Source organism: Peromyscus californicus, unplaced genomic scaffold (genome assembly GCF_007827085.1).
Source record: "Peromyscus californicus insignis strain IS unplaced genomic scaffold, ASM782708v3 Scaffold_12__1_contigs__length_115047231, whole genome shotgun sequence".
Classification (NCBI taxonomy): domain Eukaryota; kingdom Metazoa; phylum Chordata; class Mammalia; order Rodentia; family Cricetidae; genus Peromyscus; species Peromyscus californicus.
The window spans coordinates 17,232,729-17,249,029 of NW_026294413.1; positions in this window are offsets into that span (position 1 = coordinate 17,232,729).

Genomic DNA, 16,301 nt, shown 5'->3' on the forward strand with positions numbered 1-16,301 from the left:
AAACCACGTCAGAGCTCCACTGCACCAGTATTCAATCTTACTATGTCATCTGCTAGATAAACGTTAACTAGGAGATTTGTCTCCATTATTTCTGAAGTCAGGTAATTATACTATTTGAGTTTAGGGGATAACATCAAAATCTCTTCAGAGATATCTAACTTTAAAAGGCCTTTCCTTCCTTTGATCTTTCATGCCCCTGTTTTCATATTTCAGTTATTGTTTGTCTTCAAAATTCAAGAAGTATAATAATGTCTACTTGCTCTGATTTCTATTTAAGACCCAGAGGTCAATGATGTAGACTCAAAGGCAACATTGAATGCCAGACCAGGCATTTTGTGATGCTAATAGTTTTCTTCAGACAAACATGATTTCAACAATAGTTTTCCCTTTTTCCATTATCTGAGTAGCACTCATTTATCAAACTATTTCTTTGTCAACATTCTGGATTTTAGACATTATATACTAAATCGTGCTAATGAAATTTGCCATTTGATACCCAAAATATCCCTCAAAAAATCCAATGTTCTTTTAAAAGATAGTACAAGACACAGTTTTAAAAATTAACATTTTAAAATTTATTTTAAAACTACAATGCAGTATATTTAATTCATTTTTATCAAAGAAGAAACTCTTACATAAGGCATTAACTTCTCCATAAGTGTACAATTTTCATATGATAAAATACTCATTTATTAATAAGTAAATTTATTTAAAAAAATGGAACATGAACATTAACTTGATTCCCCATTCAGAAGACTCAACAATAAATTTTTTTCTCCTTATGTAAAATAATATTATGGTCTTTTTTCATTTTTCTAGGAGTTTATTGTTGAAAATTTTTAGTTTCTGAGAAGAGTAATACCTTAAATTTTCAAATATTTTGATTCACAATAAAGGACTTTACAAATGTATTTTAAATTTAACTATGAAGAAAAGTATTCCTCTTCACTGTTGTGCATTTTTTTGATAGATAATTGATGTGAGAGGGCTAGGTCTCTGTAGAGTGTAGCATCTCTGGGATAATGACCTGAGGGCTGTAAAAAAGCAGGCTGAGAAATCCACGAGGAGTGAGCCAGTACTCAGCATTCCACCATGGCCTCTGCATCACGTTCTTCCTCTAGTTCCATGATTTGACTGTCTGTCCTGACCCCATTAGATGATGGACTGTAGTTGTAAGAGGGAGAAAACTCTTTCTTCCCCATGTTTCTTTTGTCCATTTTGTTTTATAACAGCAATAGAAAGGTAACAAAGACAGAAATTGGAACCAGGAGTCAAGCACTGAACATTTACATTGTTGATCTTTGGATTTGCTTTAATTTAATAAAAATTACACCTTGGCTCATCCCTCTTGGAATAGAAAGCATGTAATTTAGTTTATTTTCAATTTTATATAATCCCACATTTGAGGAATTCTTAACTTTCAAAGTTACTTGGTGTCTTAGAAAGATTGAAATTTTAGAGAGCTTTGGTACTTTGGAGAAACTTTGAATTTTGAAAGAGACTTTGAATATTATAAAAAGACTTAAATTCTTAAGTGGTAAGATATTTTAAGACTATGTGACTATATTGTCACATATATACATATTTGTATCTGTATATATATACATATATATGTGTATATATATATATATATATATATATATATATATATATATATATATATATATATGCATGTGACAAAAATCAGTTAAAACAAAAAGGCCATAAGTTTGAAAGCGAACAAGGTGGGGAATATGGGAGAGTTTTGAGGGAGAAAAAGAAAGGGAGAAATGATTTAATTGTATTATAATCTCAAAAGTGAAATGGAAAAGGTTAAAACTTAGCAAAATGAATGCACAAGTTAAAAATACTGTGATGTTCTATATTGTGTTGATGACATTAATATAATTCATTCGTAAACAAAAATTAATATTTTAGCTTAACAGTTATGTATATGTCTGGTTGAAAAGCGGTCAGTTATCCTGGTCAGTTCCATGTCAACTTGTCAAAAGCTAGAGTCAGTTGATAAGAGGGATTCTCAATTAAGAAAATGAGTCTTTAGATTTAGTTGTTGTAGGCAAATCTGCTGTTCATTTTCTTGCTTTATGGAGGATGTGGTAGATTCCAGCTCTTGTGTGCTGCGGTCCCAGGTACTCAGGGATACCAGGGAAAGCAAGATAAACAAACCAAGTGGAGCATGCCAGTGAAAAGCAAATTACAAGAAACCAAAGAACACTGTTTTATATGAGGAAAATATTTTATACACAGGCAACATTCATTAAAAAGTAAACACTTATTTCAATTTTATGACATAGTGTTCAGAATGGAACTTAAGGAAATACCTGTCAAAGGAAAATTAGACATTATCTCTTCTAATTAAAAATAATTTTATTTTTGGAACATTTCAAATCTACAAAAATGTATATTAAGGAATATAACAAATACTTGTTATAAAACTATTGGAATTATGGAGTTCTGGTATTTTATCATTATTAGACTATTCATCCTTCCACTTATTTCACAGTGTCCCAGAAGGATAAAATATTAATGTTGTACCAGTACTCCTGATAAATCCACAATCCTCTATCAACCAAAAGCATGGAATTTTTGTGTATATATAAATATATATGAACAGTGGAATGTTGCATTAAAAAAGACTTTGGTATTGAGGTTTTTCAGTATATGAAGTTCTAACTATGCACTAATTTTTTACTTTCTTAATGTTTTTCAATTTTCCTTATAAGATATAGTGAGCTTGCCGGGCGGTGGTGGCACACGCCTTTAATCCCAGCACTCAGGAGGCAGAGCCAGGTGGATCTCTGTGAGTTCGAGGCCAGCCTGGGCTACCGAGTGAGTTCCAGGAAAGGCGCAAAGCTACACAGAGAAACCCTGTCTCAAAAAACCAAAAAAAAAAAAAAAAAAAAAGATATAGTGAGCTTGATGCCATTTTGAACTGTTACAAAGTATATGCAATGCATTCCTATTCATCATTTCTCTGTAACTTAGGGTAAACTTATGTATGTAGGCTCAAGGAAACGGAATTTCTCATTAGTAAGTTGTAAACCTCTTCAACTTAAGTTGATACTTCATTCTCTAAGTATCTCTAGTGCACAGGTACCAGTTTACTTACCTCTCATATTTGTTAAACAGAATGTTACTTTAGATTTCACTGAATAATACTGATTAATAATTTTTAGAGAGAGTAACAAGATAAGAGGGCTTCTACAAAGTCAATTACTGTTTGAAATTCTCTTTTACATACAAGTCACAGTGTAACATGTCTGGAATGCACATTCTCAAAAGAAGAAATCTTTAGTTTTAAATTGGGGTATCCTCTCTTAGTAAGTTATCGTCTACCAAATACTTTTACCCAGTTAAAAGATCATGGATCTAAATTCTTTTCAATGCCTGTTTAATGTTTTGATAATAATAAGGACATAGGAATAAAAATTTCTTGGAGTAAAATAAATTATTTCATGTTACTTTTCCATGTACCTTCTATGTCATGCTGATTGATGCCTCGTCTATCCAATTTCCACATCATTTATATATGTTTGTGTTCCAAGAGATCCTTAGTTATATATTTATCAAGAATCCACACATGTTGCTCTAAAAATATCAAAACTTAAATGTAGTTTTTAATGAATCATTTTCACCAGAGTAGTATTAATTCTCTATTTCTTATGACTACTGAAATCTAAGAACTAAATACCTAAACAGAAAAAAAAAATGAATGGGGCCACTTGCTGAAAAGAGTGCTTGCAGCTTCTTGGAATTAAATTACCCAATAAAGAAGGAATTGGTGTTTCATACCCATTTAATTAAGAAAAGAACATTTTCCTTTTATCTCCTATATCACAACTTACAAAATAGGGACTTTAATTGCCCACTCAATTATGTCAACAATTAAGGCGATGTTAAACACTGCACTATAACTTGTCTTGTTGTATTTGATTCATTGCACTGGTCTATTGTATTGCTATAGATGTTTTGAAGCATTAGGAAATGGAAAAAAATGGAATTCCACTAATTTGATTAGATAGGAATTAATTTCCTTAACAGTATAATGAAAGTAAGATCAAAAATGAGGCAAAGGAGTTAACATAAAAGCAAAATTGAATGGATATTTCTATTAAAAGCAATATATAATTCATATAGATTATATTAGTTTTAATCATGTCATTTATAATTTTAATGATTCAAAAGTATTATACTGAATTGGGCCCTTATTCTCAGACAGGTACTATTTAAAGTCTAGATCTGTCATTAATTAATGCAATATCCTGAGATATTTTCTTAATGTGTCTAAACCATGATGTCACCATTATTAAAAGAGGGATTGATCATATAGTAAAATCTATAGTTTAAAATTCTGTCCTAATTTAATAAGATTAAACATATTAATTAGATAAAATTCATAAAATGCTTATGGTGACAATTTAATTACTTAATAAATTTAAGTATAATTATATTAGCTTTTTTGCCATGATTTAATGTCCCTTTACATCCAGGAAAAATTCACACTAATTCTAAATTCTGAACTTCTTAGGTTTATTTGATTCTCTTTGCCTGCCCTTTCCTTCACAAATTATATCCACAGATTCCTATATTTACTCTGTTCATAATGAACCTGTATATAGTATAATACATATTAACTTCAAACAATTTTAATTTTTCCAAATGATTATAGTTGTACATATGTGCATTTCATATAATAATATAGACAAGCCTAGGGAATGCCATGCTGTTTTATAATATCAAATAAATTATTTTTAAACACTTTACTAATTCTGGAGTCCCATTTATCACTCATCTTGCTCCATTATTGGTTTATAAATAAGTTTTTTTGATATGGTCCTACCATAGTCAGGGTTTGTGTTGATGTCCCTTGCCCACATTACCACAAAAGGACATGAGGATGCCTGTGGACTGTACTGACACCTGATGTCATATTGATGACCTAAGGCCTTGGTGAGTTGTCTTGCTACTCACTGGCCTAGGGAGAGCTAGTCCCATCCCTCACCAGGCCTTTGCACCAAACCTGGCCCTTGCAAGAGGGGAGTGTTTTTGTGGGGGCCTAGGCTTACCAACCCTGCTTCTATACAGGTTCATCTCCAGGGCTTTGAGTTGGGCCACCCCAACATCTACCCCATCTATGACCTGCTGGAATGTGTGAAGGTCATAGCCTTTATCTGTAGCCTACTATATAACCTCACAACAAAATTTAATGAAAAAATATAGAAGTGTCTTATTTCCTTTTTCTGTCTCTGTGATAAAATATTCTGAAAAAGCAACAAAGGAAAGAAAACATTTATTTTAATTTACAGTTCCAAGTTGAAATACTTCAGTATGGTAAAATCACAGTAGCAAGACCATGAGGCAGCTAGTAACATTTCATCAGTAGTAAATAAATAATACAATGGATGGATGTTTCTGTGCCAATCACCTACTAATTTTCTCCAGTCATGTAGTTCAGAATTCCCTGCATAGAAAATGGTGCCACCCACAGAGGTCAGTGCTTAATACCTCATTCAAACAGTCAAGGTACTTCTCTACATACATTCTCATTCTGAATGGATTGTCTCCTAGATTAGTCTACATTTTTTGTCAAGCTGACAATTAATCACCCAAACAACATAAAAGTACTAATACTTGGAGTATGAAAAAAAATCAAAGGAAAGTTTTAGAACTAATAATACATATTTTTCTTAAAATAATAATCTGTGTATGTATTCCTTTCTCCTTGGAAGTCTGAGATTAAAAAAAGCTTGGATATACAGGACCAAATTGGGCAACAGAGTGAGACAAAATCCTAAAGCTACCAGACACACACAAAGATATATATCATCATACAAATTTTAGATAGAGTAAAACTAACTTCAAAGAGCAACAATGCACATTTATTTTCTATTAAAATAAAATCTCTTTAAGTGAAAAAACATCCATTCATATTACTTAAGGGTATAGTGCTATTTTTGATAAACATGTACTATATATAATATTTTATTTAAGAAATATAAAAATCTTTAAACATATATTTATTTTATTTTCTGTGCATATTTTGTCTACATGTATGTCTATGCACCTTTCTCAGAGAGGAAAAAAGGGGTTATAGGATCCCCTGGAACTGTAGTTACAGTTGTAAGATGACATATGAGTGTTGGCATTTGAACCCCGCAGCTCAGAAAGAGCAGCCAGTGCTCTTACCATTGAGCAATCTTTCTTGCCCCTGTAAGGTTTTCTTAAAGGAGTAAATGTAGTATGTGGGACCTAAAACAAATTCTCTATTTTATATGTCATGACATAACATTGAAATAAATACCTTTAAGACTTTAACTAAAATAGGATATCATCAATGTTTTAAAAACAAATCATTAACATACTTCTTAAATAGTAAAATGAAACAAATTATCTTAAAATAAAATAAAATAAAAAGAAGACATTGGAATTGGACCAGGACAAAACAAACAAATGAAGGAAAAAAGCCCAAGAGAAGGTATAAGAAACACAGAATAACTTTCTAGCACACTCAGGAATCCTATAAAATCACGAAACTGAAAGATATATTATATACGCAAAGGACCTGGTGCAGAGCTAGTACAGGTCATGTACATGATGCCTCAGTCTCTATAAGTTCATATGGACATCAATCACATTGAATTAAAGGACTTTGTTTTCTTGGTTTCCTCCACTCCCTTTGGCTCTTACACTTTTTCTACCTTCTGTTCTGGAGAATTTCTACAGCCTCGCGGCAGGGGGGACTTGATAGAGACAATCCATTTAGGCCTATGTGTTTTAAGGTCTTTCTCTCTCCATAATATCTGTCTGAGGGTCTCTGTTTTTTGCTCCCATCTGGTTCAGGATGAAGCTTCTCTGATGATAATGACTATGCAAGATATTGATCTGTAAGTATAGTAGAATGTTATTTGGAGTCATTTATGTTATTAGGAGCAATTTTATTTCATTGCTAGGTTTTGCTGACCTTTGTTCTTTTTGTTGTTTCTTTCTTTTAAAAAATCTTTTCTTTCAAACAGTGGCCATTTGCAATGAAAGGAAGAGATGGCAATGACCTCTTAGCTACCAGTTTCCCATTGCATGTTCCAGAGTCTCCAGAGAAATAATGTGTTAAAATGGCTCTCTGGGAGTCCAATTAACGAGAATGAGGAGGGTTTATATGAGCGAGAATTGTTGAGACCAAGGTTGGATAAAGCACAGGGACAAATAGCCAAATGAATGGAAACACATGAACTATGAACCAATGGCTGAGGGGTCCACACTGGATCAGGCCCCCCGAATGGGTGAGACAGTTGATTGGCTTGATCTGTTTGGGAGGCATCCAGGCAGTGGGACCAGATCTTGTGCTCATTGCATGAGTTGGCTGTTTGAAACCTGGGGCCTATGCAGGATTGTTTGGCTCGGCCTGGGAGGAGGGGACTAGACCTACCTGGACTGAGTCTACCAGGTTGACCTCAGTCTGTGGGGAAGGCTTTGCCCTGGAGGAGATGGGAATGGGGGGGGGGGGGCGTTGGGGGGAAGGTGAGGGGGACGGGACGGGGGAGAACAAGGGAATCCGTGACCGATATGTAGAACTGAATTGTATTGCAAAATAAATTAAAATAAATTAAAAAAAAAGAGAGAAAGAAAGAAGAAAAGACAATTACTAGTTATAAATACTTTACATTGGATTGGATTGTTTTATATTGTATACAAATTATATATATTGAAATTGATATTGTTAGAAAATGCTATATGTATATTTCTAATTGTACTTATACCGTTCATTTAACAATGCAATTTTCTGATCCTTGAATGTTATTATTACCAACTATTAGGATATAAAGAAATGAAAGTTAGTAGTTAGACATTACAATAGAAGTTGTAGTCATATTAGATATGTTTTAAAAATTGAGCAGATATATTTTAGACAGGTCATCTTCAAACCCTTCGGAGATCTACAGAATATGGCATTTAAAATGTTTTAATAACTTAGAAAATTTTTCTTTTTTGTTATGATTATGAGACATGTCGGCTCCTGGCAGTACCAATCTACTTCAGAGAAAATATGGGCATTGAAGAAACTGCATATGGAGTTAACTTTCATTGTGGCAAAAGTTAGCCACTGGACAACAAAGTATCCTTGAATCAACTGCTGACAAAATGGACAGACAGGACATGAAACAAAGGACTACTGATTCTTGCCAAAACGAGTGTGGTTATGGCTTTATCAAAAGGCATCTTCTGAGGCCAGGACAATATGGCACCATCCCTGAAGTGGCCTTCGCAATTTGGAAAAGGTACAGTGCCCTTTTCTTCGAAGGCAGCTGAATAGGCAGTGGGCCGATGGCTTCTGATGTGCAATGGAACAGCAGCTGAAACAGTTACTCTTGAAGAGTAACTAAGCTCACGCCTCGCAATAGTAAACTGGCATTTGACAGAGGGATGTGGAGAAGAACGGGATGCTAAGATGAAGCCATATATACACAGCCAAGAATGGACAGCTGAATTAAAAAATCAACAACAATTTCCAGAATTTAAAATCCTGAATCATGACATGACACTAGTGGAATTCAGGTGTTTCTGGTACATGGACTGCTCTCACCCAATGTGAGGTTGAACTGTCGACCTTGTGTACATCCTACTTCACAAATGAGTCTGTCAGATATGCTAAGCCTATAGGCTGAAGATGATGCCCCAACACTGTGGAGAAACCTCAGGTGACTGTCCAGGCAGCTGGCTGTTTCTGTCAACTCACAAATTTTTTGGAAGTTGCTTGCATACACTTTCTGTTTTTATTTTTGTTAGCTAATATTATTTCCTTCTTGGGTCTCTGAGGGAGTTGAAGATTAGTTAGTTATAGTTGAAGGTTAGTTAGTTATAGTTGAAGATTAATTAGGATAGAAAGTGAATTAGATACATTTTGGACTTAACAAAATAGGATAGATAATGAAATTATTTTCTCTGAATTTGTCAAATACAAATGGACTAGACATTGTTTAGACATTTATTACTTGTATATATTGTATATAGTCATTGTACTTTTGTATATAGTTTTTCTTTTGTTAGTTATAACCTTTTTCTTTTTTTTCCTTTTTATTAAAATAGAAAAGGGGAAATGTGGTGGTATTTTACTTGTACTGAAATGTGATTTTAATTGTATGTTAATAAATAAAGTTGTCTGGGGGTCAAAAAAAATATGAGATAGTCTATTAATACTCTTATATAATAAAACTACAAAGCAGTCATATTAAAAAAAAATGGCTCTATTCCTTACTTGGTGACAAATTCAGAATGTTCCCAAACTAAACTTCAGCAACACCCCCAAGGATTCCTACAAATGGAATACAATTCATGCATAATCAGTGATAAATACAGACTGTAAAGATAAAGACACCAAAGCAGAAAATAAAAATATGAGTTTGGTAAAATTTTAATAAAATAGCCCCAGAATGGTGTTAGTTTTTTGTACTTAACTTTTTCTATTCACGAATAAAAATACCTACAAAAAATCTTTTCAGTCTTTTAATTTTTCAAAGAGTAGTATTTGGCTTTGCCCTAGGTCCCTGGGCTAACTAGTTCTGGGTTCTCAAGTTCTTACCCACTCAAACAGTGGCAGGTATGGTTTCCAACACATGGAGCAGGCCTGAAGTCAAATTTGATATTGGTTGGTTGTTCCCACAAGCTTTGTGCTACCATTGACTAGCATGCATTTTAAACAAGGTACCATTATAGATCTTGTTTGTGACAAGTTAACGTTTATATTTCTCTTTTGGTAGCTTTAGAGTAACTTCCTGTACCAAAGAAGCTAGAATATAGGGGTAAAACCTCTATGTAGGCATCAGCTCCACTTCTCAACATTCAGGGAGTTGTCTAGATGTTGTCTTCAGCAATGGGACTTTGCTGTCAGTATGTAGTAATCATTCTATGGTCTTAGAAACAGCCTGGGATATTTGGGAAATTCCATGGCATCCTAACTTAGTCAGGGTTCTATTGCTGTGAAGAGATAATATGACCATGGCAACACTTATAAAAGAAAGCATTTAACTGGGGTTTATTTACAGTTTCAGAGGTTTAATCCATTATCATCATGGCAGGGAGCATGGTCATGTGCAGACAGACATCATGATGGAAAAGTTGCTGAGAGTTCTACGTTAGGATTCACAGGCAGAAGGAAAAGAGAGATACTTGGCCTGGCTTGGGCTTTTGAAACCTCGAAGTCCCCCCACAGTGACACATACTCTCAAACAAGGAAACACTTCCTAATTCTTTCAACTAGTGCTACTCCTAAGAATTTAAATATGTACACCTATAGGGGCTATTTGTAAAGTAAGTTACTATTATTAATTTGCCATAATTGTTTTTATATTTCCACAAAATAGAATCAAGATTGTTTAATTTGAAAAATGATTGCAATAAAATTTTTAGAAGCATATTATCATATGTAACATAATAAATTTCAAACTATTATATATATTGAACCATATATAATCTCAAATTTATTAAATTCTTATACTCTTACTGTATTCATGAGGGACAGAATACTATATTGAAATAAACATGCTCTTATTATACTATTCCAAAAGCATATCTTTCTGCATATGGTTTTAAATTATGCAAGGACGATTAAGAATAGGCATTTTGCAGTTGGAAAAAAAAACACTAGTTACTTTGCCTTTCTTTCATGAAATTGTAGGTGAAGCTTTTTGCTACATTTGAAGGAATGAACAACCTATGAGAAGCTTTGGAACAGAATGTTGTGTTTGGAGCATCCTTGGGCAGAGAGACTTAACTATGCAAATCATAGAAAATTCACTAAAGAGCTTAAAAATATAAACATGTCATCTTCCAAGACGTAATTCAAATGATTTTGCATGTAGCAAACAAGGAGATTGTGTATAAGGGAAATATGTAAGTAGTAAAAAACTTGCACAGTATTCAAATAAATCAATACACACGCACACACACACACACACACACACACACACACACACACACACACATCAAAACACAAAAACAAGATCCAAATCTAAAGCCTGTGTCTTCCAGCCTCAAGATCTGGATCAAAAGCATGTCTTCCTTCCTCAAGATCTGATCCCAAGTGTGCCCTCTCTGGATTATAATTCATTCCACATATAGTGAAGTTGACAACTAAGAATAGCAATCACATTCTCTGACCCTTAACGTGAGCATTGGGTTGATTTAGATAGTACATATATGGATGAGAACTCTTAGGTGCTTATTCTCAGCACTTTGGACAGTTACGATGCTCTTGGTTATCCTATGAAGCTTCCCTGAGTAAGGTGGGAAGCAGCATGAATTTTTATTTAGAAGACAGGTGAACAGAATGTCTATTTAACAAAGGAACAAAGAAATGAGAACAATAGGAAAAACAGAACTATTAGTAGTTTCTCCAAAAGGATCCACACTTCCTTGCTGTGACTTTGGCCATGTTTATAGTAACAGGTCAGAAATCACTCCTGTGGAACAGGCCTCAAATTCAATCAAGAGAACATTTGACTAATCCATATTTATTCTTGCTATTATTACATCTCTGAGCACATTATGCTTGGCAGGACAGTACTGCAAAACACGGGGTCCATCACTGCATAATTTTTTATTTACTTCTAGGTGAGAGCCTAGAGGACTACATGTAAGGATGTGACTGAAACTCCAGTCAAAACACTCATCTTTTTCTGGTGTAGATATGTAGATATACAAATAGATCCCTGGATTCTTGTGTTGGAAATGGTTGATATCTTTGCAACAATTTTAGTTCATCTTCTAAATAATGTTAGGGTTACATCTCCAGAGGTGGAGATGTTACAGTAGTCTTGATCAGGGATCTGTTGAGATCTGAATAGGGAAAGTTCTTTTCTCAGGATCAAAAGAGTGTGCTTTCCCTCTGTCCTTCACACTGCCCAAGAAGTCTGAGAAGGAGCCCTGCCAATCACCTAACCAAGAAACCATGCCTCAGGAAACCTGATACACCAGAAGGTATGCTAAAGAAATTAGAGGAAAATTTATTACCTTATGAGATAATTCTCACTTCCTATTCAGAATCCCCAGCCTTCTGCATTGCTATGAGGATTCCCTGATGCTCTGTTAGATCTATCCATCTCTCCTAGTTCTGAATCAAAACTCTGTAACATTGTCTTTAATTATTTGGTCATCCTTTCTCTAAAGCTGCCTTCTTAGTTCCATGTGGCTGATGCACTACACCTATTACTAATAAAAAAGGCATGGCTTTTTTCTCATTTTCTCCTCCACCTGCTTCCTTCTAGTAACTACTGAGACTTACATCTTGCCTTCTATTTGTTCTGTTTATTAAACTCTAAAACAATTGCAGTTGAACATACACTGGAGTCTGTTTTTAAGTTATCTTTTACAACGACTAACAGCCCTGCAAGGGATTCCAATTTTCCCAGTACTCCCTGGTAACCAAGGTAGGGTTTGCTCCAAATTTTATCATAATATCACAAATGGTTATAACCATGGAAACAATAAGAAAATGTGTCTGCATTTTGTTTTGTATTCCTTTTTCTCCAATAGGCTAAACAATTTGATTTCAGGAAAATATAAAAATAGAGACTTTTACACTATGTAAGTTAGAGTGGGATGGCCATGAGAATTTGACTGTGATCAGAAAATTATCAATGACTTTTGACTTGTTTTCAGTACCATCTCTTCACTACATATGGGGCACTGTCTTTTAAAGTCTCAGGATACATATGTAAATTAAGAAGGCAAGGAATAGAGAAAACATCTTTATCACTTTTTAATTTAAAATTCATCATCTTTTAAAAAAGCTATTTATATTATATAGATTTAAATTAAATTTTCTTAATCTTTACCGAAGTAAGGTTTATCTCAAGGAGAAGCTGAAAGTTTGTTGTTGACCTTTGTTCAATAAAATATGAAATATGTGGCTTAATATGAACAAGGGAGAAGGAAAACACTGTTTGTTCAATGTGTGGAAAGAATCCCAGTATTTATGTATATGAACAGGTAATATGCTATTTTGCCTTCTTTATCTCATGCTGTCTCTACAGCCATCACGCCTTCTCAATTCACGTGCTACAACAACTCTAATTACCACCAGCAACCATTTTTAAACACCGTTGCATTTGAATCCTGGGATTCATTTTCCAGTAGTTGATTTGGGGGAACATGTCACCATCATCATGATGGCTTTGGGGGTACCAGAGCTGTTATCTTCAGTTGGATTGCCACTAGTGAGTTCCCCATTCCCAACTATATAACTCCACACATACATCTTAGTGGAAACCGCTGGTTCAACCCAATTAGTCATAAAACAAGAGAAAAAAGGAAGTAGGGAAGTGGGAGGGAGACCTGCTGAGAAAAGTGGATTAAGTAGCAGGAAATGGAGATGAAAATTGGATATGAGGGTTAATGTGATGAGAATGCAATATCAACACATTTGAAATTGTCAAAGAATAAATAAAAATGTATGAAAAATAGATATTATTTTATTGAGTAATACTAAAAATAAATTTGTTCTGAAGTAGCATGGGAAAGTAATGATGAATAAGACAAAATATGAACAGATAGAAAATAAAAAATATGTTAAGTAAAAATTCTTTTTGTGAGTTTATAACTGCCTTAGCAAAATTATGTGATTTATAAAAGATGTGCAAAAAATTTATTTGTGAATGAAAGAGAGTATTGTCCTTTTTTTAATTTTTGCTGCCTTTTAAGCCACAGCTGTCTGAATAAGCAACTGTAACTCTGTCACTACCAGCAGTGGTTAGGCCGCAATGGTCATAATCAGAGGAAAATCTGTTCCCTCGGGCTCGAATTCTTGCAAAACTGTGAAGGGAACTTAACTAAACCTATCTCCATCTAAAGAACTCAATAGTCAAAGGTTAAGGTGGAATTCTGCTCTTTGGAGGCTGAATAGCAAGTAGCTCACCTTTCTCCTTGCTGGCATCCTCTAAAAAGCCCTTGCGCTTCTCCTAGCCCCTCCTTATAAACCCTTTTTCACCTAGCTCCTCCCTACCACTTCCTGTCAGCTAGTTGCTGACTCAGCTTCCTGACCGCAGGTGAAATTTATTTAATCAAACACAACTTTGCATTATTAAACAAACGTTCCAGATCATAAACAAAAGTAACACACCTTGTAATAATATTCTAAAACAAGAGAGCTTGACTATTTCAAGCTTTCAGGATCACATCTATGATTATTCAAGAAAACTGGGTCTTTGTGGCAGTAAAAGTGCTTAAATCTTCCTATTCTGTTGTTATTAAATTGATATATAAAATACCTGTTTGTAAACTATTTTAGTATCTTTAAATAATATATGAGCATGGTGTGATGTGATGTGAACTTGTTAAAGATTAAAACATTGATATTTTACACATTTAAAGTATTTCAGAAATCTAGAGCTAGAATTTCACCAAAAATATCTAGATGAAATACAACAGGAAATTCTTGGTTTGATTCTCAAATCTCCAGATATTTAAAAGTTCGGTGTTTGGTTCAGCATGAAAAATTTTACAATCTAACTTAAAGGTAACTGACTGTAATTTTTATCTTGTCACATTTAAGTTTATAACTTGATCATACAAGTTAAATATAATTTGTTTTATAAGGAAGAATTAACCTATTTCATTAATTTTCATTTTCATTTAAACTATAAGAAGAGGGTTCTTTCAGTAGGGGAGGAAGGAATACATATCTGTGGATATAAGAATATGATTTAGAACATACTGAGGATTGTGCTATTTTAGCAAAGGGGTGGTGTTTGATTCTTTCTAACATCAATGACCTGACAAGTTGGGGGAAGCTATTAGGTTTCCCGTATTAGGCATGATTTCTTTCTGTTGAGTGGTTTCTAAATCATACTAGACAGTTGTTGATTACTATGAATATGTGATATGGATATCTTGCCATGCTGGTCATTGATTTGATTCACAAACAAGAAAAATGGACTCAACAGTTTGTATTATATATTTGCGCATACACACATGTGGATGTATTCATGTATAACAACTAAAAATAAAGAGAAAGTAGTTATGAAATCTAGAGGGGGCATGGGAGGGATTGCAGGAGAAAGGGAGAGGCTAGGGAAATGAAGAAGGGTAAGTGATGTAAATCCATTTCAATTTTCCTGAACGAGGTAACCAGATTCCAAAAGATAATTATAGTATGATTCGCTTATGTGTGGATGTTAGCTGTTAAGTCATTGATAAGCAGGATACACTCCATGTAACCACAAAGTTTAGGTTTAGAGTAAGTGATTAAGGGAGAGAGTTGGATATCCATAGGAAAGGGAAATAGAACAGAAGACTATAGATGGATGGGTTAGGGCTGGAATGGGAGGATCAAACCTGTCTGAGTGTAAGGGGGGGGAGGGAGGGAATATGGAGAGGTACAGCTAAAACCAAGGGCCTTTTGAGGGGTTGTATAGAAACCTAATACAGTAGAAGATTCCTAAACTATATGTGAATGTGGTTATCTAAATGCAATTCCTTAATGACAGTGGAGAAGGAAGCCCAAGTGCATGGCTGTCATCATTGAATGAAGACTCCAGAGCTTGACATAGAATACCTCTAATCTAGTTGTTGGATAAAGTAACCCATTGGGAACTCCCAGAAACCCGGAATGTTGACAAGGCCATTGTTAATCCCTACAGAATGATTGTAAGTTCCTATTTCTTGAAGACACAATGCATTGGACATCTAGAAGCAAAGCTTACACTGGAGCCATCATCCCTACTGACTAGTGTTCATGGCAGTGGAAGTATCCTGTATGCTGTTCAAGGAGACAGTTAAACACTCATCCATCTACAGACCCTTTGATCTACAATGATGATTGGTCTGCAAGGTATGCAGGTATAATAGATAATAATAAAGCTTGTGGGAGTAACCAGTTAATATTTGTTTTACCTTAGGCCCACTCTGTGAGATAACACCCATCTAACAGTGTTCATGTGGTCAAGAACTTGAGAACAGTTAGTCCATAAACCTAGGTGAAAGTCAAATACTGCTATTCAGATAAAGGAGCTAGCAATAAAATTCCTCCTAATGATATAATCTCCTAATGATATATGTACTCATAATCAGTACTGTAGCTAGAGTTTTCCTGCCTGGCCCACAATCAGGACAAATCTCTCTCACCTGCCAGTCCCACAGCCTCTCAGACCCAACCAAGTAAACACAGAGACTTATATTGGTTATAAACTGTATGGCCGTGGCAGGCTTCTTGCTAACTGTTCTTACAACTTAAATTAATCCATTTCTATAAATCTATACCTTGCCACGTGGCTCATGGCTTACCGGAATCTTCACATGCTGTTTGTCATCAT